This window comes from Pseudophryne corroboree, chromosome 6 (genome assembly GCF_028390025.1).
Source record: "Pseudophryne corroboree isolate aPseCor3 chromosome 6, aPseCor3.hap2, whole genome shotgun sequence".
NCBI classification, from domain to species: domain Eukaryota; kingdom Metazoa; phylum Chordata; class Amphibia; order Anura; family Myobatrachidae; genus Pseudophryne; species Pseudophryne corroboree.
Window position 1 is genome coordinate 747408009 of NC_086449.1, and position 13498 is coordinate 747421506.

Below are 13498 nucleotides of genomic sequence, written 5' to 3' on the forward strand. Positions count from 1 at the left end.
ATAACATGGTCGACCATGTGAACGGATACCCCTATAGACATACCAGTAAATATAAATTAGTGTATTCTGACGCAACTAACTGTTCGAGCAACACAGTACTGTAGATCGTCGGCATTAGAGAATCTGTGTTGTGAAAATCTGTGTTGTACGTTATAAGCTGTCTGTGCTAATTAGTACACTAATAGAGGATACTGTACAGAGATACTAAGGACGGTGATTTGGCATCCAGGAACTTAAGGAGGAGCTTTTATCTCTCTCCATTGTAATCTTTCTAAGTATAGCAGAGAGAGATAAAAGCTCCCCCTAAGTTCCTGGATGACAAATCACTGTCCTTAGTATCTCTGTACAGTATGCTCTATTAGTGTACTAATTAGCATGAACAGCTTGTAACACACAGCTGCAAATTTAATCTTTCTATGTATAATGGAGAGAGATAAAAGCTCCTCCCTAAGTTCCTAGATGTCAAATCCCCGTACTTAGTATCTCTGTACAGTATTTTCTATTAGAGAACTAATTAGCACGAACAGCTAATTAGTACCCTAATAGAACATACTGCAGAAATACTAAGGACAGTGATTTGGCATTCAGGAACTTAGGGAGGAGCTTTTATCTCTCTCCATTATACATAGAAAGATTAAACTTGCCACTCTACGTTACAAGCTGTTCGTGCTATCTTGTGAATCTTCCATGCAGTGTTGTGGGCAAGCAATGAAGGCTCCCGTCTGCCACGCTGAGAGTCCCGGGTTCGATTCCCAAAGTGCCAATCTTTTTTTTTTTTTGTATTCCCGTGACATTCACTTTATTATAATTTTTTTTTCTGTGTAATCCATTGAAAAACATTTAAAGGAAGGGTGCACACAGATTTCACACAAATCGGGGGAAAATCTGCAGGAGTGACTCATTTGCCATCTAAAATACACAGCAGTAATGAGCACCTATAGACATACCAAAAAATATAAAATTAGTGTATTCTGATGCAACTAACTGTTTGAGCAACACAGTACTGTAGATTGTCAGCGTTAGAGAATCTGTGTTGTACTTAATGAGAAGGGATCACTGCTACTGTACCATTTACACATCTACAGTATCAACGTGACTGCAGTTCTCTGTGATTTTCATATACAGTATACTGTTGCACGTCTTGTAACCTGACCGGTCTACTGCATGAACTGTGCAGGCTCCCAGGGGGAAAGGGCGATGGGGGTAGGGGGAGGCAGGTGAAAATACCATGCTTTTGAAATACAGTATGTGCGTCCGAGACCCCTAAGGCATAAACCAACACCAATGACTATAGCCCTGAGGAAGCCCTATAACGGAGAGAAATGCGCATAGGTGGACAGTGTGTCGTCCTAAATGCATATATAATGAAATAATACATCTCTAATTATATAAATGTATGTTGATAAATCCTGTGTGCACTGTTGTATCTCCGCGGTCTTTATTAAGATAGTGGCGGACACAGTCTCCTGAGAACGCAGGAGTCCATAGCAGATCTGATCATAACGACCGAGTTAGCGGGGACGCCCGCAATACAGAATAGAAAGGACACACAGGGAATTTTTGTTTTAACACTCTTAACTCTTTTAATACTGTACACAATGAAGCCCTGAACAGATCTCACTAATATGGCCGGGTTTCATTGTGTTATGTCTGGCATAACACAATGATGGAGTTTGGGGGAGGCAGTGGGAAAGGGGATGGGGGTAAGGGGAGGCTTTGGAAAATACAGTGTTTTCCAATATGAGCGTCTGAGTCCCCTAACAGCATAAAAGGGAGGGGGAAGGGTGAGGGGTAGGTGGGGATTAACCAGCGGATATCAGGGACGCTGTCGAAAATATTGTCTGTCGGGACCCAAAAAAAGAAACCAATAAATCAATAAATAAAAGTAGTGTGGACAGATACAAACGTGTTAAAGCAATGGTCCATTGACGTTCGGTTTATGTGAGCTATTAAATTCAATTAAAATGGGCTAAAAGCTTAATGTCTCTGGTTCTGGGGGTCCAATCAGCTCAGAATTAGGTTGGTATGGAAGGGGAGACAATTAGCTACTGGAGGATACCAACCCCAAATTTCTGTGACCCCCACAAGGCTCATGGAACCAATGGTGGGTCTGAATTAACGGAACCATTATAGTCTACGGGAAAATGGGTCCATTTTGCGTACTGATATCTCTGGTTCTGGGTGTCCCAGAGACTCAGGACTGGTACCATACAAAAGAGGAGAAGCTTGGCTTTAAGGGAAGACCACTAGTTTATGGGATACTGCAAAGGGAAGCAGCAAGCAACCGTGTGTCTGGTCCCCTCCAGTTGTTCGCCCAGCTTGCACGGAATGCGGTGTTTCTGGCTAGATAGGAAATACTGCACAGAAATGCTAAGCACGGTAATTTGGCATCCAGGAATTTAGGGAGGAGCATTTTTCTCTCTCCATTATACTTAGAAAGATTACAATGGAGAGAGATAAAAGCTCCTCACTAAGTTCCTGAATGTCAAATCACCGTCCTTAGTATCTCTATACAGTATGTTATACTAGTGTACTAATTAGCATGAACAGCTTGTAACGTAGAGTGGCAAGTTTAATCTTTCTATGTATAATGGAGAGAGATAAAAGCTCCTCCCTAAGTTCATGGATGCCAAATCACCGTACTTAGTATCTCTGTACAGTATGTTCTATTAGTGTACTAAATAGCACGAACAGCTTATAACGTACAACACAACACAGATTCTCTAACGCCGACGATATTCAGTACTGTGTTGCTCAAACAGTTAGTTGCATCAGAATACACTAATTTATATTTACCGGTATGTCTATAGGTGCTCATTACCGCTGTGTATTTTAGATAGCAAATTAGTCACTCCTGCAGATTTACCACGATTTGTGTGAAACCTGTGTGCACCCTTCCTTTGAATGTTTTACAATGGATGTTCACCCTTCCGTTGAATGTTTTACAATGGATTACACAGAAAAAAATAATAATAAAGTGAATGTCACGGTAACACACAAAAAAATAATAAAAAAAAAAAGATTGTCACTTTGGGAATCGAACCCGGGACTCTCAGCGTGTCAGACAGGAGCCTTCATCACTAGCCCACAACACTGCATGGAAGATTCTCAAGTTCATATGTAAAAGTACGGCAAAGAGCGATTCCTTCCCATTGGTGTTCGTTTACGCCGTTAGGGGTCTCGGACGCTCATTTTGTGCACTGTACATACTGTAAAGTCAATGAGCTACATTATTCCTTTCACACATTAGTTGCGTTTGCATACACAAGTGTTTTAACACGTTCATTTGCGTCTGTATAAACTATACACACAGTGATTTGGCATCCAGGAACTTAGGGATGAGCTTGTATCTCTCCCCATTACACTTAATACTATGGGATATGGACGCTCATACAGATGGGTCCACCGTTATCTTGAGTAGTTTTCTGTGACTAGTTACAACATGATTTATTAGCATAAACCCTTCATCTATTGTTCTCAGCTGCAATACAATACAGAGAACAATACAGCAGGGGATTAAGTCATTACAGCAGGGGATTAAGTCTGACTGGCCAGTCACAGTTAATCCTATTAACGGTCAAGATAAATGTGGACCCATCTGTATATCCCTAACATCAATAGACCATACTGTATCTGAAACTTGTTCGTTTGCATCTGTATATGCTGTACTATTTGCATCTGTACTGTATATACTGTTATAGACTGTATGACATACTGTAGCATAATGTAGTGCAATGAGACACACCAGTAAAGTAGTTCTTACGCTGTAGTTCAGTATTGTATTTTAATGGAGACCACACGCTTGCGCATTGGTGATTTTAAAAAGCGGCATCTGGTGGATGATCTTAGGTATTACACTCAAAGGTAACGCCAAAAGCTCTGTGCGCCTCCCTTCGACTAGGCACGCCTCCTTGCGCCCAGGCACGCTGCGTATGCCTGATCGCGACCAATGCCTCAGTCAGCCAAGATAACGGAGGACCCATTTGTAAGTCTTGAAAAGCGAATGGCCCCTGCAGTAATAGATCCTCCCGAAGAGGTAAGGGCCTTGGATCTTCCAGTAGTAGATCCACGTACCAAGCCCTCCTTGGCCAGTCCGGAGCAATGAGGATTGGCAAAACCTTTGTTCTTTTTATAAGCTGAAGAACTTTTGGAATCCTAGAATGTGGAGGGAACAGATACACCAACGTGAACACCCATGGTGTTACCAATGCGTCGACAGCCACTGCCTGCGGGTCTCTCGACCTGGAACAGTACCTCTGCAGCTTCTTGTTGAGGCGAGTGGCCATCATGTCTATGTGAGGAACCCCCCACCAACCGGTTATTTCCTCGAACACCTCCGGATGGAGGCCCCATTCTCCTGGATGGAGATCGTGTCTGCTGAGGAAGTCTGCTTCCCAGTTGTCTACTCCCGGAATGAAGATTGCTGACATCGCCACTGCGTGCCGTTCTGTCCAGAAAAGGATTCTTGACACCTCTGACATTGCAGCCCTGCTCTTCGTTACGCTTTGTCGGTTTATGTAGGCCACTGTTGTCACGTTGTCCGACTGCACCTGAACAGCTCTGTCCTGTAGAAGGTGTGCTGCTTGAAGAAGGCCCTTAGCTCCAGGATGTTTATCGGAAGAAGGGATTCTTGATTCGACCACCTTCCTTGGAAGGTTTCTCCTTGAGCGACTGCTTCCCAACCTCTTAAGACTTGCATACGTGGTTAGAAGGATCCAGTCTTGAACTCCGAACCTTCGGCCTTCCAGAAGGTGTGGTAGTTGTAGCCACCAGAGGATCGAAATCCTGGCTTTCGGTGATAGACGTAACCTCTGGTGCATATGTAGGTGAGATCCTGACCACTGGTCCAAGAGATCCAGCTGAAAGGATCGAGCATGAAACCGTCCGTACTGCAGAGCCTCGTAGGAGGCAACTATCTTCCCCAGAAGGCGGATGCACTGATGAACAGATACCGGGGAAGGCTTCAAGACATCCCAGACCATTGTTTGAATCACCAATGCTTTCTCCACCAGTAGAAACACCCTTTGCACCTCCGTGTCTAGGATCATCCCAGGAAAGACAACCTCCTTGTCGGCTCCAGATGAGACTTTGGAAGGTTCAGGATCCAACCATGCTCCTTGAGCAGATGTGTCGTGAGAGCAATGGATCTTAACAACTTCACGCTGGACGACACCTTTATCAGGACATCATCCAGATACGGAATTATGTTCACCCCCTGCTTGCGGAGAACCATCATCTCTGCCATCACCTTGGTGAAGACTCTTGGTGCTGTGGAGAGACCGAACGGCAGTGCCTGAAACGGATAGTGATCGTCTAACAGTGCAAACCTGAGATAGGCCTGATGTGGCGACCAAATGGGAATGTGGAGGTATGCATCCTTGATGTCCAGGGACACCAGGAACGCCCTGAGATGACAGCTCTGAGAGACTCCATCTTGAACTTCAACTCCCTGAGATAAGGGTTCAAGGAATTAGGTTCAGAATTGGCCGTACCGAACCATCTGGCTTCGGTACCACGAAAAGGTTTGAATAGTAACCTTTGTTCCGCTGATGAGGCGGAACTGGAACAATGACCTCAGACACTACCAATTTTCGGATAGCTTCCAGAAGAATTGGTCTGTCTGCCGGCAAAGCCGGTAAGCCCGATTTGAAGAAACAGTGAGGTGGGAGAGTTTGAAACTCCAGTCTGTACCCCCTGGACACTATATCCTGTACCCAAGGGTCTAGGTCAGACGACACCCAAACGTGGCTGAAATGCCGGAGTCTTGCTCCCACCTGACCTACCTCCAGGCTGTGCGGTCACCGTCATGCGCAGGACTTGGAGGCACCAGAAGCAGGTTTCTGGTCTTGGGAACCTGTGGGAGCAGGCTTTTTTCCTTTAGCACAACCACCTCTGAAAAAGGTGTGAGAAGGCTTGTTCTTTCTAGGCCTCATGGGCTGAAAGGACTGTGACGTGTTGGGAGTAAAAGGCTTCTTCGTAGCCGGTGCAGCTGAGGGGAGAAAAGGAGACTTATCCGCGGCAGCCGTGGCAATCCACGCATCCAGCGCCTCCCCAAACAAAGCCTGACCTGTATAGGGTAGGCCCTCCACACTTTTTCTGGATTCCACGTCTGCAGACCATTGGCGTAGCCAGAGACCCACATGGAGGAGATCCCCGCAGCCATGGAACCCAGGTCCTTCGTGGAATCCACCAGAAACACTGCAGATTCCTGAATGTTACGTAAGAACAAATCAACGTCGTCACCTTTACCCATCGTAGTCAAGTCCTCCTGCAGAGTGATTGACCACCTGGCTATAGCTTTAGAAATCCATGCACAGGCAATAGTAGGCCACAGTATAGCCCCTGAAGCAGTGTATATGGATTTGCCGGGTTCTTCAACGCGGTAGATCCCGGGACTGGTAACACCACTTGTTTTGACAGCCTAGAGACAGAGGCGTCAACTATAGGCGGAGACTCCCATTTTTTTCTATCATCCTCTGGGAATGGAAAAGCAACCAAAACCCTTTTAGGGATCTGGAATTTTTTCTCTGGATTTTCCCAGGCCTTTTCAAATATAGCATTTAATTCCTTAGATACTGGGAAGGTGAGAGGGGCCTTCTTATTGTGCGTGAAAAAGGGCTCCTCTACCTGCTCAGGAGGTGTGTCAGAAAATAAGATTTTAAACCTACCGGTAAATCTTTTTCTCCTAGTCCGTAAAGGATGCTGGGGACTCCGTAAGGACCATGGGGATAGACGGGCTCCGCAGGAGACATGGGCACTAAAAAAGTACTTTAGGTATGGGTGTGCACTGGCTCCTCCCTCTATGCCCCTCCTCCAGACCTCAGTTAGAGAAACTGTGCCCAGAGGAGATGGACAGTACGAGGAAAGGATTTCTGTTAATCTAAGGGCAAGATTCATACCAGCCCACACCATCCACACCGTATAACATGGGAAATACGAACCAGTTAACAGTATGAAACAACACAGCATCAATCCGAGACGGATCTTAACTGTAACATAACCCTTATGTAAGCAAAAACTATATACAAGTCTTGCAGATGTAGTCCGCATCGGGACGGGCGCCCAGCATCCTCTACGGACTAGGAGAAAAAGATTTACCGGTAGGTTTAAAATCTTATTTTCGCTTACGTCCTAGAGGATGCTGGGGACTCCGTAAGGACCATGGGGATTATACCAAAGCTCTCAAATGGGCGGGAGAGTGCGTATGACTCTGCAGCACCAACTGAGCAAACAGGTGGTCCTCCTCAGCCAGGGTATCAAACTTGTAGAACTTTGCAAAGGTGTTTGAACCCGACCAAGCAGCAGCTCGGCACAGCTGTAATGCCAAGACCCCTCGGGCAGCCGCCCAAGAAGAGCCCACCTTCCTAGTGGAATGGGCCTTTACCGATTTTGGTAACGGCAATCCAGCCGTAGAATGAGCCTGCTGAATCGTGTTACAGATCCAGCGAGCAATAGTCTGCTTCGAAGCAGGAGCGCCAACCTTGTTGGCTGCATACAGGACAAATAGTGCCTCTGTTTTTCTGACCCGAGCCGTTCTGGCCACGTAAATTTTCAAAGCCCTGACCACATCAAGGCACTCGGAATCCTCCAGGTCTCGCGCAGCCACAGACACCACAATAGGCTGGTTCATATGAAAAGATGAAACCACCTTGGGCAAGAATTGAGGACGGGTCAGCAATTCCGCTCTATCCACATGGAAAACCAGATAGGGGCTTTTGTGAGACAAAGCCGCCAACTCCGACACTCGCCTAGCCGAAGCCAAGGCTAACAACATGACCACTTTCCAAGTGAGATATTTTAATTCCACCGTTTTAAGCGGTTCAAACCAGTGAGACTTCAGGAACCGCAACACCACGTTAAAGGTCCCAAGGTGCCACTGGAGGTACAAAAGGAGGCTGAATATGCAGTACTTCCTTCACAAAAGTCTGTACTTCTGGGAGAGAAGCCAATTCCTTCTGAAAGAAAATGGATAGGGCCGAAATCTGAACCTTAATAGAGCCTAATTTTAGGCCCAAATTCACTCCAGTTTGTAAGAAGTGGAGGAAACGGCCCAGATGGAATTTTTCTGCAGGAGCATTCCTGGCCTCACACCAAGAAACATACTTCCGCCATATACGGTGATAATGTTTAGCGGTCACGTCCTTCCTAGCCTTTATCAGAGTAGGAATGACCTCATTCGGAATGCCTCTTTCCTCTAGGATCCGGCATTCAACCGCCATGCCGTCAAACGCAGCCGCGGTAAGTCTTGGAACAGACAGGGCCCCTGTTGCAACAGGTCCTGTCTTAGAGGAAGAGGCCACGGATCTTCTGTGAGCATTTCCTGCAGATCCGGATACCAGGCCCTTCGCGGCCAATCTGGAACAATGAGAATTGTCTGTACTCCTCTTTTTCTTATTATTCTCAACACCTTGGGGATGAGAGGAAGAGGAGAAAACACATAGACCGACTGGAACACCCACGATGTCACCAGGGCGTCCATTGCCACCGCCTGAGGGTCTCTTGACCTGGCGCAATACCTCTGTAGTTTCTTGTTGAGGCGGGACGCCATCATGTCTACCTGGGGCAGTCCCCACTGACTTGCAATCTGTGCGAAGACTTCCTGATGAAGTCCCCACTCTCCTGGATGTAGATCGTATCTGCTGAGGAAGTCTGCTTCGCAGTTGTCCACACCTGGAATGAACACTGCTGTCAGGGTGCTTACATGATTTTCCGCCCAGCGAAGAATCCTGGTGGCTTCCGCCATTGCCACTCTGCTCTTTGTGCCGCCTTGGCGGTTTACATGAGCCACTGCGGTGATGTTTTCTGACTGAATCAGAAATGGTAGGTCGCAAAGCAAATTCTCCGTTTGATGAAGGGCGTTGTATATGGCCCTCAGCTCCAGGACGTTGATGTGAAGACAAGCCTCCTGGCTTGACCAGAGACCTTGGAAGTTTCTTCCCTGTGTGACTGCTCCCCAACCTCGGAGGCTCGCGTCCGTGGTTACCAGAATCCAGTCCTGAATGCTGAACCTGCGACCCTCTAGAAGGTGAGCACTCTGCAGCCACCACAGGAGAGATACCCTAGCCCTGGGGGACAGGGTGATCATCTGATGAATCTGTAGATGTGACCCGGACCACTTGTCCAGTAGGTCAAATTGGAAAGTGCTCGCATGGAACCTGCCGAAAGGAATGGCCTCGTAAGATGCCACCATCTTCCCCAGGACTCGAGTGCAGTGATGCACTGACACCCTTTTTGGCTTCAATAGGTCCCTGAGCAGAGTCATGAGTTCCTGGGCCTTTTCTATTGGAAGATAAACCCTTTTCTGGTCCGTATCCAGAATCATGCCTAAGAAGGTCAAACGAGTCGTAGAAACAAACTGTGACTTCGGAATATTGAGAATCCAGCCGTGTCGTTGTAACACCTTCAGTGAAAGCTGTTCAACAACTGCTCTCGTGATCTCGCTTTTATGAGGAGATCGTCCAAGTACGGGATAATTGCGACACCCTGCTTGCGCAGGAGCACCATCATTTCCGCCATTACCTTGGTGAAAATCCTCGGGGCCGTGGAAAGCCCAAACGGCAACGTCTGAAATTGGTAATGACAATCCTGTACCGCAAATCTCAGGTATGCCTGATGAGGAGGATATATGGGAACATGAAGATATGCATCCTTTATGTCCAGGGATACCATAAAATCCCCCCCTTCTAGGCTGGCGATGACCGCTCGGAACGATTCCATCTAGAACTTGAACCTTTTCAAGTACAGGTTTAAGGATTTTAAATGTAAAATGGGCCTGACTGAACCGTCCGGTTTCGGGACTACAAACAGGGTTGAGTAATACCCCCTCCCTTGTTGAAGCAGGGGAACTTTGACCACCACTTGTTGAAGACACAATTTGTGAATTGCATTTAAAACTATCTCCCTCTCTGGGGGAGAAGCTGGTAGGGCCAGTTTGAAAAAGCGGCGAGGAGGCACTTCTTCGAATTCCAGCTTGTAACCCTGGGAAACAATTTCTATTGCCCAGGGATCCACCTGTGAGTGAACCCAGATGTGGCTGAAAAGTCGAAGACGTGCCCCCACTGGGGCGGACTCCCTCAGCGGAGCCCCCGCGTCATGCGGTGAATTTTGTAGAGGCCGGGGAGGACTTCTGCTCCTAAGAACTAGCTGTGGTTGGCAGCTTTTTCCCCATGCTCTTACCTCTGGCAAGAAAGGAAGATCCTCGCACTCTCTTGTTTCTATGTGACCGAAAGGACTGCATCTGATAATGTCGCGCTTTCTTAGGCTGTGAGGAAATATAAGGCAAAAAAGTTGATTTACCTGCCGTAGCTGTGGAAACTAGGTCCGAGAGACCTTCCCCAAACAATTCCTCACCCTTGTAAGGTAAAACCTCCATATGCCTCTTCGAGTCGGCATCACCTGTCCATTGTCGGGTCCATAGGACTCGTCTAGCAGAAATCGCCATAGCGTTGACTCTCGAACCCAGTAGGCCAATGTCTCTCTGAGCAGCTCTCATATATAAGACAGCATCTTTAATATGACCCAGGTTCAATAAAATAATATCCTTATCCAGGGTATCCATTCCGCCGATAAGGTATCTGTCCACGCTGCTACAGCGCTACAAACGCAAGCCGACGCTATCGCCGGTCTGAGTAAAGTACCAGAATGTATGTAAATGGACTTCAAGGTAGCCTCCTGCTTGCGATCAGCAGGATCCCTGAGGGTTGCCGTATCTTGGGATGGCAGTGCTACCTTTTTGGATAATCGTGTCAACGCTTTGTCCACCCTTCGGGAGGATTCCCACCGTATCCTGTCCTTAGTCGGTAAAGGATACGCCATAAGAATCCTTTTGGGAATCTGCAGTTTCTTGTCTGGAGATTCCCAAGCCTTTTCAAATAACTCGTTCAGCTCATGAGATGGGAGAAAGGTTACCTCAGGTTTCTTTTCCTTAAACATGTGTACCCTCGTGTCAGGGACAGAGGGGTCATCTGTGATATGCAGTACATCCTTTATTGCAATAATCCTATATTGAATACTTTTAGCCAATTTTGGCTGTAACTTTGCATCATCGTAGTCGACACTGGAGTCAGAATCCGTGTCGGTATTAGTGTCTACTATTTGGGATAGTGGGCGTTTCTGAGACCCTGAAGGTCCCTGCGACATAGGGGCAGGCAGGGCTTGACTCCCTGTACACTCCCTGGACTCCGCTTTGTCCAACCTTTTGTGCAATAGATTTACATTAGCACTTAAAACATTCCACATATCCAACCAGTCAGGTGTCGGTGTTGCCGACGGAGACACCACAGTCATTTGCTCCACCTCCTACCTAGGAGAGCCTTCTACCTCAGACATGCCGACACACGCGTACCAACACACCACACACTCAGGGAATCCTCTTATCTGAAGACAGTTCCCCCGCAAGGCCCTTTGGAGAGACAGAGAGAGAGTATGCCAGCACACACCCAGCGCCAATTTGACCCAGGGAAAAAAACAATATCTTTTTTACCAAGATAGCGCTATTATATATATCTGCGCCAAATTATGTCCCCCCCCCCTTCTTTTCAACCCTCTTTCACCGTGTTCAGCAGGGGAGAATCCGGTGAGCTTCCTCTCAGCGGTGTGCTGTGGAGAAAATGGCGCTGGTGAGTACTGAGGAACAAGCTCCGCCCCCTCAGCGGCTGGGCTTCAGTCCCGCTGAAATCATTCAAAAAACTGGCGGGGGATCTCTTATATACAGTGGAGAGCTGTATATATTCTTTTTAGCCAGATCGGAGGTCTAAATTGCTGCCCAGGGCACCCCCCCTGCGCCCTGCACCCTTACAGTGCCTGTCATGTGTGTGTTGTGTGGGAGCAATGGCGCGCAGCATTACCGCTGCGCGTTACCTCAGTGAAGATCCGAAGTCTTCTGCGGCGTCTGAAGTCTTCTTTCTTCTCATACTCACCCGGCTTCTATCTTCCGGCTCTGTGAGGAGGACGGCGGCGCAGCTCCGGGACGAACGGCGAGGGTGAGACCTGCGTTCCGTTCCCTCTGGAGCTAATGGTGTCCAGTAGCCTAATAAGCAAAGCCTAGCATTAAAGTAGGTCTGCTTCTCTCCCCTCAGTCCCTCGATGCAGGGAGTCTGTTGCCAGCAGGCTCCCTGAAAATAAAAAACCTAACAAAATTTCTTTCTTTCAGGAAACTCAGGAGAGCTCCCTGTAATGCACCCAGTCTCCTCTGGGCACAGTATCAAACTGAGGTCTGGAGGAGGGGCATAAAGGGAGGAGCCAGTGCACACCCATACCTAAAGTTCTTTTTTAGTGCCCATGTCTCCTGCGGAGCCAGTCTATCCCCATGGTCCTTACGGAGTCCCCAGCATCCTCTAGGACAGAGGTTCTCAAACTCGGTCCTCGGGGGCACACACAGCGCATGTTTTGCAGGTCTCCTCACAGAATCGCAAGTGAAATAATTTACTCCACCTGTGGACCTTTTAAAATGTGTTAGTGAGTAATTAATACACCTGTGCACCTGCTGGGTTACCTGCAAAACATGCACTGTGTGTGCCTCCGAGGACTGAGTTTGAGAACCTCTGCTCTAGGATGTAAGATAAATATGCAATACATCCCACACGGCCTCAATCATCAACTGCACCCCCTTAGCAAGTGATGCCATCCCCCTCAACACATCCCCGTCACCGTCTGCAGTGTCAGAATCGGTGTCCGTGTCATCCTGCATAATGTTGGCAAGTGCACATTTGTGAGTATGTACCGCAGGGGACCCTGAGGGAGCAGTATCAGACCATACAACCATAGAGGATTGTCAAAAAGAACAGAGAAAAAACATCTGCACACTAAATAAATAATAAATCAGTATTATATATAGATTGACCCATATATAATAACACCTATAGGAACCCCAATATTCGTGTGTCTCATTAGACCTTATACCTCTCTGGGGGTGTGACCCTGATACAACCAAGTATGTAGCAAAAGATATAGAGCAAAAGAAGCGGTTGATAGGTCGGGTGCACAAATCAAATTTATATGATTGGTTATTATATTAAAATGTAGCTTTTATTGCTTTTCATTAATATAAACACAGTCCCTATTGTAGGACACATACAGCAAAATATAGAGGTTAAAAATAACACATACAGACATATAAGTGATGAAAAGTGAGAAAATGGTGTACTAGATAGGTTAAAAAACTCAGCCTCGTTAAAGCTGCCCCTACAGCGAAACGTGCACGTCGGCGTTTCGGCGGGCTCACCACACTCCTATTTTATTAATGCAATAGTATATGTTGTGATTATTATAAGTCAGTTGGTTGCCAGTAACAGCATCATCTCTGTTAGAGAGAAAGTAGCTAGGAATCTAAGACATTAGCGGAGCAGTCACATGTATCCAGGGAACCAGCAGGGGTTATTTAAATAAGCTGTATGGGGAATTAGTTACCCCACCAGAGAGTTAGCAGTTACCGGCAGCAGGAGTTACTGTCATTCTAATCGTCACTATTAGCCAAACCCCCATGAGTCTGGGACCCCAA

The 13498-nt window shown here is 47.0% G+C and overlaps 1 protein-coding gene across 7 annotated transcripts in view; it reads right to left on the reverse strand.

Annotated features, from left to right (window-relative positions):
• RNF213 (ring finger protein 213) overlaps positions 1-13498 on the reverse strand; it is a 680515-nt gene that overhangs the window by 528822 nt on the left and 138195 nt on the right. The gene's annotated exons all lie outside the window — the stretch shown is intronic.